This window comes from Tamandua tetradactyla, chromosome 12 (assembly GCF_023851605.1).
Source record: "Tamandua tetradactyla isolate mTamTet1 chromosome 12, mTamTet1.pri, whole genome shotgun sequence".
NCBI lineage: Eukaryota > Metazoa > Chordata > Mammalia > Pilosa > Myrmecophagidae > Tamandua > Tamandua tetradactyla.
The window spans coordinates 95,634,717-95,649,209 of NC_135338.1; the positions used below are offsets into that span (position 1 = coordinate 95,634,717).

The window sequence follows — 14,493 nt, forward strand, 5'->3', positions numbered from 1 at the left end:
AATTAGATTATGGATGTATTTTTGAAGATGCAGCCAACAAAAATTCCATAGCAAATGACTGTGGGGTATGTGAGAATGAGATTAGTCAAGGATAGCTCCAAGAGTTTGGCTTGAGGAAATGAAAGGACAGAATACCATCAACTGAGATAACGGCAACTATGAGAGAAGCAGGGTGAGGGACAAAGGTCATAAGCTTAATTTTAGATGTGTTATGTTTGAGACCTACTTGATAGATACCCAGTTACAAGTTTTAAGTAGGCAGTTGGGAATGTGAGTCTGGAAAGTCAGAGCAAAGCTCAGATCTGCACATATAAACGTGGGGGTCACCAGCAAGGAGTTAGCATTTATAACCATGCAACTGACCAATTTTATCAAGGGAGGGAATTCTGAGGAGAGAAAAATCGATCCAGGCCAAAGGGAAATCCCATTGTCTCATTGTGATACCTTAGTTGCTCAGAAAGAAAATGAGAAACAGAACACGGAACATTGAAGAATGCTGAATCGAACCTGAGAGCTGTTGGATCAGAACCAAGGTAGGAAAAAGGGAGAAAATTATTAAATGGCTTCTCTCTTACCATTTAAGTACTGTGATGCACAAGACCTAAGTCATTCAGTTATGTGATCATGGTTTGAAAAGATGACAAAAGCTAAGAATTTTAAGTCATAGCATCCTGGAATAAATGGGCAAATGTAACTGAGACCAAGGGAAAATGCTGTATTAGGTTCACAAAAAGCAATAGCTCCCTTGGAATATGGAATAGCCTAGACCTATAAATTTAGTAGCATAAGGGATGTAAAAAGTCATTGTAGTTCTACTGCTCATTTTGCCAGTAGGTTAACCTGAAGCCCAGAAAAGGGTAGTGGCATCCCTGAGGGCTCACAGACAAATAATAGTGCAACCAGAATTAGTTGGTCTCATGACTGACTCCCTTAGAGCTTTAAAAAATTGCCTTGGAGCGCTTTTAACTTGGCTTCCATTCCTAATAAAATAATTTGAGGAAGCTTAAGGAAGCATGTTTTTAATGGATGCCAGTAGGGTGACACAGCTAAAATATCAACCCAAAGTCAGCCTGTGTTGACAAGGAAATAGTGTTCAGAGCTAGGAATCAACGGCAGAGCATCTTCTGCTCAGGTCAGCCACCCCAGAGGATTGGAGAATTGCCCACTTCTCCAGTCACACTGAAGGAAGGCTCTTAACTTGGCTTGTTCCACAGGAGGAACAGTGAGGACTCTGGAAACCAACAGTGGAGAGGGTAAAAGGAAGAGTGGAGGTTTCAACAGGAAGGAGACAGCTAAGGAAAGAGATAATAGCTTTCCTCAAATAATATGATGTGCTCTTGCCAGAAGAAGGAGTAGGGTTTCCTGAGCTGCCCTAATGGCAGACCTAGGAGCACTGGGTGGAAGTTCCAGAAAAAAAAATGTGCCACTATAAGGAGTATGAGCTCCCTGCCAGGGGGGCTATGTTAGTACAATCTTAGCTACTTGTCCCATCAGCGAGGGTTGCAGCAACAAGTCATATGGGGCCCCTTTCAACTCCAAGCTTTCTGTGATTCTACTACTTTCCTAAGGCAGATATTCAATTTTTTTCTATAAGATATTAAAGTACTTGAAATTAAGCTCATGATAATGTCTTGGAACAGGGTAACCCTGTTTTATGCTCTTGGTGGTCCCTGCAGTGCCTAGAACAATGAAAGGTACCCAAAAAATGTTCAGTCAATACTGGCTGGCTGATAGAGTCTTTGATTTTCTTTTTTAGTCCCTCTCCTTCTTCCACAACCATTGATCTTGATCTGCTTACTGTAGAGCAGCAAAGAAAAAATTGTTACACACATCTGCATGGTATTATAAGGGTATCCTCAAGGAAACTGAAAGAGAATTGATATTCTATTTAATTTGCAAGCTTGCACGGAATAAAACCTAAACATACACAGTTGTTGGGAAACAAGGATGAATGCTGGCTTCACGCCTTTTATGCACAAGATCCTACACAGCAATGCCTGGCATCATTCCTGCACTATCTCCTTACTCTCTTCCTTCTTTTTTCTCTAGCCACTGCTCTAATGTTGAGATACATGCTAGTAAAATAAGACAGCAAGGAGTTCAGTTTGAGACCCAGGAAGAGTTTGAGGTGAAGACAGATCTACCTCAGAGCCTTTGGATCAGATATTGAGTGTAATTCTGACTCTGTCACTTGCACAGAAAGTGACTTAAATGCTGATCCTTGATTTCCTAAACTGAAAACTAGAAATAGTGTAGTATGCTTCTACAAGTTGTTAGGAGGGTTAATGAAAAGTCTGGCCAATTGGAGGCACTCATTAGAGTCAGCGCCCTTATATTTGTCTCTAATGCTCCTCCATCAAAGAGTCATTCCAAGGAATTTCATAAGTTTTCGCTTTGCAGGAATTCTCTATTCCTATGCCACTTCAGATGTTCCTACTTTAATCAAGAATGAAAATGTGTGTTAACTCACATGCCAGCTCTGTATAATCAGCAGTGATTGCCCTGGGCCAGCCATTCTAGCAACAAGAAAATTGAAATGTTTACAGTGGATTCCAGAGTGGGAAGCTGCAACAACACAAATGCCATATATTTGCCATAGCTGCCTCTAGCATTAACGATCAAGGAAATGAATGATGAAAATGTCTGGGTCAGAAGAACTAACTACATTATGTTTAATTCATTTAAGTTATTTGGGTCTTCATTCTCTTAATTGTAAAATGATTAGTCTTAATAAAAATGATGAGGATGATGATGATGATGATGATGATGATGAAACCTGACTTTTTCTTTCTCATTGAAGCGTTGAGAATGATAGATGTGGAAGTGTTTGGAAATGTGAATATTATGAACCAAAGGCAGGTACAGCTGGATATCTGAGGGGTCACACACTAAGCCAGAAAGGAAGAGAGGAGCTCAGATGGGGGGTTTAGAGGGACAAAAAGGAAAGAAAAAGCATTTGAAGGGGGAAAGACATGAAGAGCATGTACTTTTACCTTCGTCTCCATATTCATAGAGCTAGTGTATAGCAAACATGCCCCTTAACCTGTGATTTTGAGGAATCACTGCAAAATAAAATCAAGGCCATTGCTAAAGGAAGTGCTGGATCACTGCTGAATTAATGGGCTGCTGCTCTATTCTTCTCTCTCACAAAGAGAGGAGCTGGCATGTGAGGGCTGAAGCTCCTGGAACTGTTTGTCATCTCAGGGGCGTTGCTTTTCTTGCTGGGAGATTATAGCAGACCCGGGTGGCAGGCCCTTCCTTTTAAAGGAAGAGTGAAAGGTAGGGAAAACTGTCTCTGATAAATAGTGATAATGGGCCAGTTATTCAAACTTTCTCACGTTTGTTAAGCTCCAAGGATGTGTGAGGCACCAAACTGTGGGCGGTTATAAAGGTGAATGAAATTTCCTACAGACAAAGCTCAAATAAAATTTTTGGAAGGTGAATTGGGGGCAGGTTTGATAAGGTGGCGTGAGGCATAAGGTAACACTGCTTAGGTAAAATGGCCACTCACAAGCATTCTCCCCAAAGATTTGCACACATGATTACAGTCAAACCAAGTAGTGCCCAAGGCAAGAGTGTGTACATGTGTGGTGGTGTGTGCTGTGGGTAGTAGTGGAATGGGGGCTAGGAGACAAAAAGTTCAGCAGGGGAATTGCTAGTGAGAAATGGGAGACCTGGATAAAACGCCAGAAGGGATGGTTCAAGTGTCCAGCAGGTGGCCAGAGACAGCAGGAGAGAGCAAAGGACAAGGACCAACCTCCCTGCAGCTGGTCGAAGAGAACAGTTTTTTGGATTTTTTTTGTTTGCATTTTTACTATCATCCTTAATAAGTGATTAATAATTTTGTTTAATGCCTTTAGTACTGATTTAATAAATTCCAGTTGTGTTTTATTTAAATAGTTAAGAACTCTGTTGACTTACTCATCTATCTCCTTTGGACCATGCTTTGCTAGCTCCTTGGAACCCATGGCTTGCTTTCTTTTTGCACCCACCTGTCCCTTTCTATTTGCATCATTCACTAAATAACCTGTTTTCTCCTTTGCAAATTTTCTGGTAGTCTCTTTCTTTTCCTGGAATTTAGGTGGTCACTTCTCACTAGATCCGTAGGCAGTACTAGTTACATAATTCACAGTGCTCAGGACAAAATGAAAATAAAGGATCCCTTGTCAAAAAAGTACTCAGAATTTTCAAACGACAGCAGCAGAACCTTAAACCAAATGCAGGACCCTTCTGAGCACAAGGCCAGTGAAACTGCACAGGCTGCACCTCCATGAAGCCAGTCCTGCCCAGAGCCCCAATCCATTTTCCTGACTCCTGCCCTCTTCCCGTCTCTCCACAGAACGTCATGGACATGTATGCCCACGTGAGTCTTTAAGAACCCCATTGCATAGTGTCATTTGCTATATGACAGCCATTGTGCCATGCTTGCATTACCGCACATAGTCCTTGAAAGACCCCTGCATGGTAAGTCTTATGATGTTCATTTGACAGGTGGGGAATCTGGGGTACAGAAGTGTGAAATAATTTGCCCGTAACCACAGCTGGTGCGGCAGAACTATTGCAATCTGGGTGTGTCCAACCTTGGAGCTTGGACTTGCATTCACTGTGACAGATTGCTTTACTCTCTAAACATACAAATGGTTATTACATTGATGCCTAAGAAGCTGGTTTTTGTGAATGAGAAAGAGGCTAGTGTAAGCATTCTTTGTCTGTCTAATTGGTTCAAGAGTAAAGATGCTTACACTTGGGACAACTGCCCTCTACAACCCAGGAGGTTCGATCTGCATCCATAGACCTCAGTATGCCCTGATAGAAAGTCCCCTGGTGTCATTATAGAAGGTTCTTGTGGGTCGCTGCTCCCACTGCCATCTTCCCCACGGAAGCCTCTGTTAGATAGAGTTCCTATGAATGGTTTCCTTGTCTTCATGCCACTTGTATCCATTCTACTTTGACACGGGATAGACATCTGAATGGGATGGCTCCTGTTAATGTGGACACATCATTCAACAGAATTCAGATATGTACATGATGATGGAGAGAGAGACACCTAGCATTATCCCATTCCACAATGAGACATGCCCTCAATGGTCTTGAGATGGTCTATGAGAATCTCCTGTTCCCCTGTCTGTGCTGTTTCCCAAGAGCTAGTCAGAGTATGAGGTCTTGCTAAGCTAAGGGTCATCCTTGTGTTTAAAATGTTCATAAAGCCTGGTTCTAAATGCAAATCAGCAACTTCATCCCGTACTCAATTAAAGGAACTATAATCTATTCCAATGTTGGAGGACAAACAGGCCTGGTCTGACTTACTGAGAAATAACATGTCAGTTTCAAATGTAGTGTTTCCTAAGGGATTTTCAAGTACAGCTTTTGCCTTATAAGCAGAATTTAGGACCCAAACTCTGACACTATTGTGTTCTCTGGGGGACTTGGAATGGGGTCGCTCAGGAACTGACCCACCTATTGGTAGAGATGTCTGTTCCAAAGCAATGTAGATGTAGGGCTGCTGCCAACAGCAAGGAGCCAAAGCCCTGTGTATACTGATACTTTAGTGGAGCAGGAACCCTGAGAGAATTGAGGAAAACAGGCTATAGAGAGGCGAGTGGGGCAGGAGCCAAGAAGATATAGAATAGACCGATTGTTACTGAGCCTGAGAAACTGTGCCTGGTGCACGATGGTTTTCAGGTGAATGATACTCATCCAAGATTCTTTCTCCCTCCAGCCTCTGCTTCCCCATGCCCTTTGCAGGTGTGTCCTTGGGACAGGGATGCTTTGTGCTTTGGGTTCAGCTTCTGTGGCCCCCATGCACTCTGAACAAGACCCAAGCAAAGTTCACAGTTTTTTACACTCCAATGCCAAATTATCAACCAAATTTCGGACACAATTCTCAGAGTCTGCAAACATTTACATAGTAATAAGTATGCACCATTTCTAATTTCTAATTTTGATCCAGAATCATAAGCTATTCACATATTCTTCCTATACACTTTTAAGAGATATTCTGGAGTTGAAACAGGGGCTTACAGTCAGCACATTGCAGTGACTGTCAGAACCCTTCAGAGTCCTTTTCATCCTCATGTCTTTAGCAAAGCTGAATATTGAGGCTTATTGAAAATTTTATTTTCAGCCACCCTTGCTCCCCAATTATCTTTTCCCACAGGGCTTATCTGGCTGCTCAGAGGAGTATATATCCCTATCTAACATCTTTTACCATGATAGGTCATTCTGGCCTTCAATTGTTGGTAAATCATTGCTACTTCCATTTTATTTTCCCCTATTAGTCAAGGTCTTTGAAATGCATGTGTATATTTAGCTCCATCCCTTAGGTTGGTTACCTCTGGTTACTTTTTACTTATTTACACAAGCCCTTATTGTTCAGCTCTTTCTCCCCACCCCGCCATGCTCCCTCCTATCTCCCCTTCATCCATCACTGGTCGCAGCTTTGCCCCACTCCCCGGAACCAAAACTCTCTCTACCATCTCTTTTCCACCCATGTGGCAACCAGTCATGTCTTGCCTTCTGATATACCTTCTATTTTCCTCTGTTTTGCAGTTTTTATGAGGTATGCATGTTCCCTGCGGGCAAGTTTAAACTCTTTTACATTATCGTTACCCAAAGGGACATTAATCAATATTTGTTGACGAAATAGTTCACTCATTAGATCTATCTTTCAATCACTCACACTTTAAATAAGATCATACATAATTTTAGAAGGTGGTGATAGGGAGTGGATGCAAAAGTAGTTCAGTGGCAGAATTCTCGCCTGCCATGCGGGAGACCCAGGCTCGATTTCTGGCTCATGTACTTCCCAAACAAGCAAACAAACAAATGAAAAACCATGACAAACAAAAACTCAGCAATGGTGCTGCAATCACAGGATACTCACATGGAAAAGAAATGAAATGTGACCCCGCCATACAGCAGACAGATAAATAAATAAATAAACAAATAAATAAATGAAAGGTAGGGATAGGAGAATCATTTGAGTGAAGATGAGAAGAGAATTACTAGAAATTATTTTTTTCCGTACTGCCCAGTGAAGACTTCTTTCCGTAAAATGTCAATCTTTATAAAGGCTACAGAATAATTTTGTTATTGAGTTTGATTCCTCAGTTTTTAAGTATTAGGGGTCTGTAACAGTCTGGTACAGAGAAGACGCTCATTGCATTTTAGCAAATGACTAACTAAGAAGATACTTTATGTGAGAATTGCAACCTGGTGCTGTTTGTCCCATCGGGAGATTCAGGGAGCCCTGGGAGGAAGTCATGTGTGCTGCAGGGACCCTTCGAGAAAAGGCTGCTAGCAGGTGGACAGGGTCCAGTGCAGAAACCTGGGTCAGAAACAAAGAGAAGAAAATATGGATCCCACAAGGTATGATATTGCATGACAATTTGATAAAGACAATGAGAACAAAATGACAGATAAGCACGAATACACTCTCCACGAGTAGATTCAGACTCTACAAAGCATTCTCTTAACTTTACAATAATTCAGTGAATAAATAATTTTAATATCCAAAGTTTATAGCTTCAGAAAATGAGGCTCATAGAAGTTAAATAATTGGCCCAGGTCATGCAGCAAGGAGGGGCAGCCCTGGATTCAAACCCTGGATGGACTTGTGACTGTAAATCATATGCATTTCCTCTTTTAACACACTGCTTTGAAGAAAGGAAATATAAGCAGTAAAAAATTCATGAAAAAAAAATAGACAAGAATTGCCAGAGAGGTTGTAAAATTTTGTCCCAACCCTAGGCCTCCTGTGACATTCTTGAAAATCCAAGACCATAACCCTCTTTCTAAATTTCTGAATGAATGACCTGAATTAACATTCTCTGCTTCCATTTTTACATAAAATAAATTTAATAGCAATGGAATTCTCTCTCTCTCATTTCCCCAGAAACTTTGGGACTGCCTGGCAGGGACAACACTTTTTCAATTCTTTATACTATGAAATATGTAGAAAAGCAGAAAGCATAACACATTGATTACTTACATCTACCAGGATTTAACTTTTTTTTTAGGTTTTGCCACATCTGCTTCATTTACCTACTGTGTCTTGCCTATCATCTCTCTATTTAACTATCTATATCTCTATGTCAGTCCATCTTTCTATGTAATCTTTTTTTGCTGAACCATTTGAAAGTAAGTGAGGACACTGTGACATTGTCTTTCAATAGTTCAATATGCATCTCCCAAAGCAATTCCACATGCCTGTTTAACCATTTTGACATCCCAAAATATTAACCATAGTTTCTAATATCATATATCAACCAGGCCATACTCAAATATTCCCCACTTGCTCCCATATAAGTTGCATAGATTTAGAATTTTAAAAATCTCAAACTCCAGAGAACACACATGAAGTTTGATGGTTAAATCTAATGTCTCTTTAAACTAGATTAGTCACTACCCCCCCACCCCTTTTTTGTGACGTTGCCTTGTTGGAGAGACTAGGCTATTTTTTATTTGTTTCCTAATAGTGTTGTTTAACTTGTTTATCTATTCCCTGTACTGCAACCTGGAAGGTAGAGCTAAAGGCTTGATTGGTTTCAGATTAAATATTTTGAACAAAACAACTTCATGGGAGGTGCTGAATTTCCTTTTGCATCACATCAGGAGACACATCATATGGTTGTCCTACTCTTAGTAATGCTGAGTTTAAGCACTGAGCGCCACTCAGATATTCCCACTGTAAAGCTGCATACTTCTCCACGTGAATAGCAAGCTTGTGTGGACTGGTACTTTGTACCCTGCAACTACCCACTTCTGCATGGCATTTCCCCACTGGTTAAACATCTGTTGATGCCCTTTGTCTAGCAGACAGCATTTAAAGTCCTTAGGTCATTAAGGAAGCAAATTCCTTGGGTACTGGCACCATGTGTTTTCTATTGCTGGATTTCTCTGGACTCAGCTCTAAGTCTAACAGGCAACTTCTACTCAGTGAGGGCTCTTTTTTTTTTTTCCAGAAAATGATCCTAACTCTTTTACTATTTACATATAGGAGACAATATAGCAGGTGCTTGGAAAATCCATGGAAACACATTAAACAGAGGGCAAATGTGAAGCATACTTACTTAATAAATGACCAAAGGTTTTCCCAAGAAATGTAAAGGCATAACAATGGCAAATTATATATGTGTGTGAATTGTCATCAGTCAGCTTACTTGCTCCCTGTTTCCTTTTTGGTTTAACCTGAATCCCTTCTTGCCCGTTTTAGGAGTACTAATGGAATTGCTTTCAGTTCTCCTGAAGCCAGTCTTTCCTAAATTTGATTGAAGAGAGCTTGCAAATGATATTATTCAGGCCATTCTTTATTCTGGGAGCCGGCTTGATGGTAGGATAGAGGACAAAAATCATACCGCTCTTTGCCAACTTGTTGCCTCTCTCACTAAATGAAAACATGAAAGCCAGATCTTTAGGCACTCCATCTGAAAACCAAATCATTAAAATATTTGATTAGGCAGGTCACAAAAGAATAAATAAAAATGACTCTTATGCATTGGAGGAAAAAAATTTTCTTTTATGTTCCACCAAACTGTAAGCCTTGTGGGGACAGAAATTCTGCCCAATTCATCTTGTACTCTCACAGCCCATACTAGGAGAATTAGACTTGGCAGTGCTGGAATAAATTTTTACTGATTGAATTAGTATGCAGTCCTCAATTGAATTCAGGAGATCATTTTCAGGTATCAAATAAGAAAAGATTTTTAAACTGTTTCAAGATATTATAACATGAAATATAATAAAAACAAAGCTCAAAAGAGCATGTAGGATATGTAGTTCTTAGAGCAGAGAAAGAATTGTTCCAAAATATTGACACTATTAGCCCTGGGAGATAAGATATATAGATAATATTTTTCTTATCCTTTGTATATTTCAGTGTTTACCAAATGCAGTTCAACAAACATGCTCTTTATTGAGGGAAAACAGCATTTAAAAGCAAAATGAGGTCTTGTTTGGCTTCTCTTAGAGGATGCTCCATACTTGGACTGAAGACCCCAGGAAAGCAGTGATTATTTTGATCACTTTGTACAGATGCGTTCTAGGTCTAAATGTCTAAATGACCTTCAGATAGTGGGCATAAATATGCGTGAGTATGTGTGTGTTTTCTCCTTTTCTTTTTTATTTCTTTCTTCCCAGCAGGTGTGTTTGAATAGCAGCCTATTACTGCATGCTTGGTACTATAAATATTTATAAGCACGCTCCGAGGAAGCTATTGTATCATAAACCGGCCAGGAGCATGGCGGCTGCTATTTCTGAGTGGAGGTGTGAGACAGCGTCTGGGGATGTGGGCTACACTCTCCATTAAGAATAGGAGTCCGTGAGGTGTGAAGGTCTAGGCAGAGGTTCGTGAAAGACATGAAGTCAATCTCTGACGGGTGGGTCTGACTGCTCAGGGGTAGGTGGGGGCTGTGAAGTAAATGTGAGGCTGCCACTTGAGAGCAGGGACCTGAGGTTACAAAGGGAGTTTTGGAACTCAGTTAGGTCATGTGACCCTTGTGACACACAGGATGGAATTCACTTCCATTTGTAATTTTAAGGTAGATGTGAGTGTGTGTGTGTGTGTGTGTGTGTGTGTGTGCGATGGAGGCCAACATTCATGTCATAAGGGATAGTCAAGGCTGTTGACCAATGAGTGTGAACCAATTGGGAGTATCCTACCCTCTCGAGGTGTGGAAGAAAGAGTGCACAGTGATCCCAGCAACCTCTGGAGCTCTTGCACTCCAACCCAAAGGAAGGCTGAGCACTTTACATTTGACCAGCGTGAGTTGTCAGAAGATGGGAGACACCCTTAACTCCAAGCAACTTTCCCAAGCATTGCTTCCACCAAGCAGGCCTTCAGCAGTTAAGAAATGAACTCTTTGTATCCTCAAGATTGCCCAACGTGGAACACCCAACCTCAGGTTCATGAAAGAGCAAGAACTCTGAATTTAGGTTCAAAGGACCTAACCAGCCTCATGCCCTAATTCTGTCATCTCTAGTACTCAGGACAAGTCACACTTAAACATGTTTCTCATTTGTAAAATACACAAAATGCATTAAATTTGTTAGAAAATGCAAAGTGTTTTCAATGGTGCTTAGAACACAGTTTTTAAGAAAATATTGCTTTTTGAAAAGTATTTACTATTTTAAGAGCAAGAGTATCTTAGCCTGGACTCCACTTCCTTCTCCTCCCACTCTGCTCTCCAGCCTCGGCCCACCCAGAATAAAGCTTTGGCAAAGGTTTTGGGCCTGGTAGTTTATAGGAGACATGGTCCCAGGGAGCTGGAGACCAAGCCCAAACATGGGCGCATTATCCAGCAGGCCTTCACTGAGGGAACTGAGGCTCAGTACCTCTAGAGGTTCCGATGAATTGAGTGAGATACATCTCAGACAATTTACCTGGGCACGCACAGGGAAGCATGTATCCAGCAGCTTTCTAGGTACTGCCTAGTGCTACCTGTGTGAAGCTCTATGAAATTAGCTGGGAACTGTTCACCACAGAGTGGCCGTAGCAAGGAGGTTCAAGGGCATTTTCCACCGTTCACAAGAGGTGGCCGTAAAAACGGCTGCAACCATGACCCTTTCAGGTTCAAACTAGTCTGGGTCTGTCTAGAGGTGTGGCAGGCAGGCCCACTTGGGGGTCTAATCTGCAAGAACTAAGGAGTTTGATAGGGATGTCATCTAGCTGCACACTTCAAACCTGACATCCAGGTTGGTGAATAAGAACACTGCTCCTTTAGGGAACAAACACCAGCACTCAGCAGTGCAAGCCCTACAGGAGGGAGAGAGACGTAGGGTGCAAATGCCAGATGCGGGGATGGGGATAGCTTCTTGCATTAGGTGTTTGCTTCTGCTCCACCTGCACCCTTGACCACACACACAGAGACACACACACACACACAATCTCCCTCTCTCTCCCTCTCACATTGTTCATGTATCAGAGAGAGTCAGAGGGAAGGAACTGTATAATCATGCAAAGTCAGATGGACTACTGTGTCATGGAAGTTTCTAGATGACAGTGACTGCTGGACCAGAAAGCAGAAATAGCCAAATTGTCCCAAACACATATTAGAGAAGCCTTTCAGAGTGGAGTTCTGAGGGTTCCCTTGGGGTCAGTGGACTCCAGGCACTGTGGGGTTGGCCAAGAGCCATCGTTTCAGAGACCTAGACCTGGGACCACAGTGGAGCACTGACAGTCACAGCCTGGGGACTCGCCAGCAGGAGGATTGCAACGGTCTGTCCTGGGAAGATGAGCAAGGAATTCCATTTGACCTTACTGTTTTACTCTTTTGTATCTTCAACAATTAGCTTGAACAACAGTAGTTAGAATAATACCTACTTCATTGGATTTATTTATTTACATTACACAGTATAAATGGAAGAAAAAAAGATGGCATGTAAACTTAGAGCAAAATAAAGGGAGTTCTCCTCCTCTAATTCCTCCCGCTCTTTTTCCACTCTCTCCTCCTCCTCCCTCTTCTTTTTTTGAATGCTACTATTCTTACCTTAAAGTAGCATTAAGGCATTTTAACCCTTTTCTGTGGAAATCTTCCTAAAGTCTATGATAAATATCATGGCATCTTAAAACAAAGGAAACTGAAAACCATACCATTTTTATTGGTGTTTCAGGATTTTCATTATTATTGCCTATTGGCCTCTATTGGCATGTAGTATTGATATGTGCTGTAAGATTTGCCTCTACTCAAAAGGGCCCCTCACTGCCAGGGTTTTCACTTTTTTATTTCTGCCTCCTCCCTCACTGTCAGACTGTCAGTTGTCACATTTTTCATTGCTGTTGTCAGCCTTTCTGCCTCCTGTTCTCTGCCATGTTCCCAACAGTTACAGTGGCCACACATTGTTAAATATCGAGATATAAGATCTGGCAAGTGGCATTTGTACCTGGAGTACTGTGCTGCATTTGGGAATGAGTGTACGTGTGCACAAATGTGCATAGGCAAACAATTTGGGACATATCTCTGGATGCCTGGATATTAAAATTTCTGGGACATTTTGTTTGAAACACTACTGTCCTTGGGAAATCCATGCATAAGGTTGTCATGACAGCCAAGTTGGCAATTGCTAGGACCTTGCTGAAGTGCCACGTGGAAAGGGCAGATACAATGGCACCGAATGCATGCAAACCAAACTCATGGCAGCACAAGGTTTGACATGAGAATGGCGTTGTAGTCATTCTATCCTTCCAACCATCATGAAGAATGCGCTTACTTGCAAATGTTCTCTTCACACATTCTTAGCTGTGTACAGCCACATCTACTGTAAAGAATCTTAATTTTGTGCCTGCATGCCAGGGCAGCTTGTAGGAAATTGAAAAATTCCTCTAAATCCTTAAAACTGCTGAAACACTGTTATTAGAATTGGAAGACCTGAGTTCTAGGCAACTGGTGACCCTGAGCACTTCATAGCTTTATACTGGGGAGTGCTGTGTCACTGTAAAATAGACAGCCAACTGATTTTTGAAGTTCCTTTGAGCTTTGTGCTTGTACTACAAGTTTTCAGGAGAAAGATGCATGAACTTTTAAAGCCACAAGTTAGTAAAACCAATCGTACTTGCAATGGGAAATTTTAAATCAGCAAAATGGATGTTAGAGTGCAGGAGAAAAGTTGATAACATTCTCCATTGCTTAATACATTCTATCTAGTGAAGTGCAATAGGCAAAATATTTAACAACTGATATAGCTCAGAGAGCAACAATTAGAGAGGGTGAATAACCAGTGCTTCCACGCTAGTGGGTCTGGTTGAATATCAGTTCTGGGATTGTCAATTTCTCAAGCCTGGTGTGTTTCAGTAGCCCATTCAGCTGAGAACAACTGGGTGTTGTATAAATAAATGATTGCACGTGCATGAACCAAAAATGTAATAAATAGTGGATGGTTGTGCTGGTTTATGCTTCTAAGAAAGAGAAGTGTTTAGAAAGAAGGGCAGAAGACCAAGGAATATCACATTTCCCAAACAAGATGAGAAAGTAGACCAGTTAAGGAAACAAAGGAGGAGTGAACAGAGAGTTTGTTTGAAGGAGCACAAAAGGACAATATCACTGTTAGCCCAGGGAGAAAAAATATTTTACAAAGAATTTGGCAATTAACAATGTCAAAGTCTGCAGAGGGAACAACATCCTGTTGCTTCTGGCCTTCTGGTCAGTTTCCTGTTTTCTTTTCTTCCCATGGAGAAGGAAGACCAAAAATAAGAGATAATGGAAAATATCAGTCCACTACGGTCACTTCTTTAGCAATTGGCCTAGTTCAAAAGGGAAGGACAGGCATAATGGCAACATGCAAACTTCTCTGGATTTTGTGGAAGGATGACATATCGTTTATTACTGTCATCCCATAGGCACTGAGAAAGAGATCTTTGTGACTGCAACCTACCTTATGTCACATTTTTCTAGGTTTCTATCTGTCCTTCTGGAGCTAAATAACTGCCAGGTGCTCTATGCCCCATGTTCTAAATGTAGACACAGCTATTTAGTTCCTAGGGGCAGCCACCCCAAACAC

General features: G+C 41.4%; 1 long non-coding RNA gene across 2 annotated transcripts in view; it reads left to right on the forward strand.

Annotated features, from left to right (window-relative positions):
* The first annotated feature begins 474 nt into the window (after positions 1-474).
* LOC143651677 (uncharacterized) overlaps positions 475-14,493 on the forward strand; it is a 46,641-nt gene continuing 32,622 nt past the window's right edge. For both annotated transcript variants that reach the window (XR_013160128.1, XR_013160129.1), the window contains exons 1-2: positions 475-533; positions 4,340-4,464. This is a non-coding gene — a long non-coding RNA (uncharacterized LOC143651677). The remainder of the gene's footprint in view (positions 534-4,339; positions 4,465-14,493) is intronic.